Source organism: Micropterus dolomieu, linkage group LG12 (assembly GCF_021292245.1).
Source record: "Micropterus dolomieu isolate WLL.071019.BEF.003 ecotype Adirondacks linkage group LG12, ASM2129224v1, whole genome shotgun sequence".
Taxonomy (NCBI): domain Eukaryota; kingdom Metazoa; phylum Chordata; class Actinopteri; order Centrarchiformes; family Centrarchidae; genus Micropterus; species Micropterus dolomieu.
The window spans coordinates 26,433,991-26,440,165 of NC_060161.1; the positions used below are offsets into that span (position 1 = coordinate 26,433,991).

At 37.7% G+C, this 6,175-nt stretch overlaps 1 protein-coding gene across 5 annotated transcripts in view; it reads left to right on the forward strand.

Annotated features, from left to right (window-relative positions):
- LOC123980427 overlaps nucleotides 1–6,175 on the forward strand; it is a 76,791-nt gene that overhangs the window by 24,514 nt on the left and 46,102 nt on the right. The gene's annotated exons all lie outside the window — the stretch shown is intronic.

Consider the following 6,175-nt stretch of genomic DNA (forward strand, 5'->3'; position numbering starts at 1 on the left):
TTTTTTTTTTTTTTTTTATTTGTAAACAACAAAGGAACTCAATGGCATCGCTCACTGAAAAAACTCCAGCCAGTGTCTTTAAAAAGCCAAGCATACAGAGAGAAATGATTACAGATCGACCTTAACAAAGAGTTTTAAACCAAACTCAAGCACCTGGTTAGGAATCTGATACTAACAGGCCCAAAACAAGAACCTCTGACAGCATAAATGGCAAATTATGAAAGTTAATATGTGGGATGTATCACTTACTGTGGTGTTTCAGCTGCACATATGACTATTATTTAGTGATGATGACCCTACATAAGCCAACTATGAGGTTTCCAGTTTTAAACAGACTGCTCTGCTTTACTGATTATGAAACAAAGTAGTATCATTATTATTATAAAGTATTATTCATTGTATCAATGAACTGTGAAGTTGAGCCTTTTCATGCTGAATTACATTTACTATTTTGGAATGAACAGTCATAAAAACAAACACATTTCAAACCCCGAGGCAAATATTCATAATTCTTTGTGGCATACTTTCAACAAGGTGTTGGAAACATTCCTCAGAGACTTTGGTCCATATTAACATGATTGCATCATGCAGTAGCTGCAGATTTGTCAGCTGCACATCCATGATATGAATCTCCACCACATCCCAAAGGTGCTCTATTGGATTGAAATCTGGTGACTGGGGAGGCCATTGGAGTACTCATTGTCATGTTCAAGAAACCAGTTTGAGATATTTGAGCTTTGTTACATGGTGCATTATCCTGCTGGAAGTAGCCATCAGAACATGGATACACTGTGGTCATAAAGGGATGGGCATAGTCAGCAACAATACTCAGGTAGGCTGAAGTGTTTAAACAATGCTCAAGGGTACTAGTGGGCCCAAAGTGAGCCAAGAAAATATCCCCACACCATTGCATCACCACCAGCAGCCTGAACCGTTGATACAAGGCAGGATGGATCAATGCTTTCATGTTGTTTAAGCCAAATTATGACCTTTGCTTTGAATTTCAACAAGTTGTCTTGACCACATCTACATGCCTAAATGCATTGAGTTTCTGCCATGTGATTGGCCGATTAGCTATTTGTGTTGACAAGCAATTGAACGGGTGTACCTAAGAAAGTGGATGGTGAGTGTATTTGGCAAAAAATGAGAAATCTGATCTAATCAGGGAAAGGGAAAACAGTAAGGAAAAATAAGGCTTTTAGAGATAATCTTGTTACTTGTTTCTAGAGGTTGAGGTATATATATGTGTATATTTGTGCATGATGGCATGATGGGATAGGCTGTTGTAATATTTTATAATGTAACACTGATACTCTGTGTTGCTGTAATCTCGAAACGCATGAATATAAATCTGGTATTACAGTATTTGTCAGACGACCTCTGCATGTGACGCATGTGAGGTGGTCCTGTTTAATTATAAAATAAAGTTCTGACCTTTTCATAAAATGGATCCAATTTATTCATAACAATGTGTGTGGTATTGAACACAAAACAGTCAGTACAGCAATCATATTTACAAAAGAGACACTTGCATATACATTAAAAACCTGCTGATGCAGTACCTGTTTCTCTTATGCCGCATGTTATTCAAAACCATCGAAGCTATTAAAGGATCAGAGGAACATTAAATGATTAAACAAATAACAATTAGGTATGTAGATGAATGCTAGAATATAAAATAACTAGAAAGGCCAAACACTGTTACTTTGAACATATACCGTTAGTTCAAAGACTTCTTGTCTGTTATTAGATTGACATGTCAAAAAGTCATATCTAGGTTTACACACCAGCTTGTCTGTTTGTATGCCCATATGTATTTGTGTCTATGCATGACAATGAACCACCTTCCCTGCAGGTTACCGATAACCAGTCTGGTGGGTTTGGATACTGAGTTATAGAACCACCACCTTCTCACAGATCCAGAAGTTTGAGTTTTCACACGGTGTATCATTCCAGCTGTTTTCCTCTTTAGAGAAACGTATTTCTCCACAGTCTTCATTTTTGCCCATATAGCTGTTGGGCTCTCCAGCATTCCAGTAGCTGAAACCAAACAACAAAAATGTTTTTACACACCAAACACAACCAAAGGAGCACATAGCCATAGCAAGTAAACCTCAACCCAACATCACTATTTAGTATTGTTATAGACAGGTAGCTTGTGTGGGTTAGGCACTGCAAAAACTGTACATTTCTGGTGACGCAAAGTCTACACTAGCAGCAGTAGAAAGACAGATGCTGCAGCACATGAAGAATCATTCAGTCACAAATACAAACTCTGAAAGGTCAGTCATCTTCTTGTGACTAATCAGTGTAGGACACTAACAATTGTCTCTGTGCAAGGACAAATGTGCCTACACTACCGGCATCTCCAAAGTTGTAATTTTGATTGTCTGGTTGCCCACCACAAGCTGATTTTCTTAGCTGCTGGCAAACCATTGATACCTAAGACCACAATCAGGAATCACCTGGGTTTTATTCACAGCCGGAGAACTGCATGCAGTCACAGGGGCCAATCTAGTCGATGGTCAGTAAATTAGTGTACATGTCCCTTTTTTACATTTCTACACCTAGTAAATACAGAAGATGCAACATGTGGGTGTGGAGGATTTGGAGTTGAGTAAAAGCATCTTTGATGTAGCTGGGCTGAGTATTGATATAGTGATAGAGATATGCAGTGTGTTACTCCCTGGTTAAAATATTTTATGAAAGACTGTGAAAGCTACAGAAACATTTCTGATGTGATAACCTGTTGCAAATAGGTGGCTGTTGAGCTCTTAACACAACACAATAAACAGTTCTTCTATAGGCTTAGTTTGTACTGAACTGTCAAGTTCCTGGTCTGAGTCGGTCTGTGATTGTAAGTCTGATTCTTGTTTCAGTCTGTTAAAATGGGTTTTTTTGTTCCATGTCATGTGTTTTCTCTGCTCTGCATTAGTTCAGTTGTTACCGCTTATGTTTTATTTCCCGTTTTCTTATCTTAGTTCTTGCTGTGTCTCAGTTCATGTCTTAGTCGTAGTCCTGGCCCTGTGCTCCCGTCCTGAGTTCTGTCCTTTTTGGTAGTTCATGTATTCTGTGCTCTGTTTCATTCATCCTAGTCTGTGTATCTGTCTGTTTAGTCTTTTCTCCTGTCTTATTTTGATTTGGTCTGTGTGGGGTGTTGTTGCATGCTTGGTTTTGGTTTTGGCCTGAATGTCTGTTTTTGTCCGCGTACTTGTTTGCCCTTTGTGTATTTTGATGACTTGAGTTTGTTCCTGTCTGTTTATGGTTTTGTCTGTGACTGCTCTGCCAGTTTGGACCTTGTCTCAGTAGCTTGTCATGCTCTGTCTTGTGTCCTCTCCTATCCTGTTGTGTTGTCTCCTGCTTACCCTGCCTGTTCCTGTGGATATTTGGATTTTTGCCTTTTGGATTTAGTTTTGTGTTTTTGTACTTCCTCTGTTTGGACTTTACCTGTTCAGTTGGATTTGTTTGTACTCCACCAGATTTGTCATTGAATCTTAAGAACTGTACCTGCTGAACTCTGTGTCTTGCATTTGGTCCTAAACTAGCTTCTAAACTAGTTCTACCTCTACAAGACATACCAAGTAAAATCAAAGATAACTCAGGATTTCTGCCTCACTCAACTACACCAGTGGCAGCACTGGAGTTGCTGCTACTGGTGGCTGGATGATTTATAAATTATACTACAGTTTTATTCAGCAATATTGCTGTAATAGCATAATTACTACACTATTAATAAATGAAAAAAGTAATTTATGAAACCTTCTGTTGAGCGAAGTCCCATCCACCCATTTCCATGTCCCCTCTGTCAGTCAGTCCAATCCATGTGAGCTCTTTGAATTGTCCTATAAATGTCTTGTTTACAATAAGAGAAAGAAACAATGATTGATTGATTGAATTGATGATGAAAATATTACCAGTTTCAGCCACCCTCCACCTCTGTGACCTTGCTTTAACGTGATTTTACACTATTTCTCTCAGGTCTCTCTCACACAGATTTCACTCTCATACACACCTGTTCTTCTTTACTGTTGATAATCACCAGGTCATTTCTACTCTCTTCCCAGGATTTCTTAATAGAAGAAATGTAATAGAAACTGAGGCTGAAATACACCCATCCTTGTTGGGAGTAATGCTCTGTTAATAATAACAGACTTTTAAAAAAACCTTCTTATGATGTTGTTTGTTGCATCTTTTTGTTTTCATGTCATAGAGGTGTATTTAATTTCAGCTTCTTGAACTCATCTCCCTCTTCAGTCAGATTTTTGATAATGTTTTTGATAAAATCCGTACCTGGTGTCTTATCTTCTGAACTGTCTGATTGAGCTGAAATATTTACACATTCCCCTTTGTTACTGTAGTTAACACTGAGGTTACAGTACCCTTGTGTTAAGTTCACCTTTTGACACTAACCTAAATACACTACATGTACTGTAGGTGTACTTTTGTCTGGGACTGTGTTGATTTGGCCCCTTGTTGCAATAGCTACAATAAATAAATATAAATATAATATATAAATACAGCATATTTCCTTGCTTGAAATAGTTCAAAACCAACAAAAAATAGGCTATATCTACAAAAAGGACACAGCCACAGTACACAGTAGTGAGTGTGAGATTGCATGTTACCTGTACATCCCCAGGTGCATTTATAAATCACTTACACTGTTTTTTATGCTGCCTGGCTTTTATCCTGTAAATTAAGTGTTTCCTTATTTTCCTAAAACTGAATCTCTGTTTCATCTTGCGTGCACAAAGCAACAACTAATCCACCATTGACTTGTGGAGATAAGGAAATAAAAACAAAAACTCTGCAGAGAAAGTACTGACAGGACAAGATGGACTTAATTTAAACATGACGTTCTGGCAGGCTGCATTAAAAACATACTGAATAAAAAGTAAGTGGTGATCAGCCCATATGTGTTCTTCTCATGCCCACATGTTTTTCTTATTCTCAGTTTTGAATTTTTAAACTAAATGAGCAGCAGCTGAGCGTGTCCGATCATGTGGACAATATCATGGATCATGCTGTAATATAGTTTCCACAGACGGTTCAGATTTAACTCTAGAAAATGTACTACATCTGTCAGTCTAAACATTAAAATGAGCATGCACATAAACTGTCTCAAGCATGCACATATCCAGGGCAGCAACCCATACTGAAAAGTTGTTCCCTCACACATGTCCATCATGTTTCAAAGTCCACTGGAAAGGTTTCAGAAGAGCAGCATTTGTTCTTCAGCAGATCAGAGATGTTTTGCTGATACTTGTTTACTTGTACATGTTTTATACATGTACATGTAAACATGTACATGTTTTATGCAAGCATGTATTTATGTTTTACAAGCATGAATACATGCTTGCAACTCATAGAAATCATGTTTAAAATTACTTTGCAACACCAAACGGAATTCATGCCAGATTATGTTTTGATGATGAAGAAATTATTATTAATGTATCTCATAAGTCGCAAAAAAGTTTCTGCACCCACCTCCTCCTCCCTCCACCCCGATCACCTCCCTGTGACTCCAGTGTGGTTCATAAATGTAGTGCTCAAACAAATGTTATCTGTGAACATAATTCAGGCAGTGGACACCACAACATAATTGGTAAAAAAAATTCAAGGAGACAGGATTGTCAATTTTTCTGTATTTTGTCTGATGTTGAATCATAAAGTTTGATTTTATCTGCATTTTAGCAACTTGGTAATGATGGCTGGTCCACATGAGCCGTGATCAAATTACATTGATCACAGCTCATTACAAACTCTGAGTTGGTTACATAGTCATTCATTTCATACTAAATTAACAAACTGATGGAAAGCCCCATCCTGTTATTGCTTGATCCAAATAATTTTTTTTACTTAATGGTCTTATAACACTGTGAATGTGAGATGATGAATTTCAATGAAATTAGAGAGAAAATGTTAGATGACGCAGAAGAGAGCAAGACGCAGTGAAATGTTGAGAGCAGCTTGTAGGATACATATGAGTCCAAAGCTCACAGCAATCAGTCTGTAGCGTTTTTCCTCTGTGTGCAGAAATCAAACACACACATGCAAAATCACTTTGATTATCAGGCAGCCGGGCCTCATGTTGTGTTGAAACAGGAAACTGTCCATTTTTTATTTACTTTTTCTCAGAGCAGACAGAACAGAATTAACTTTGTTGCTTCTTTAT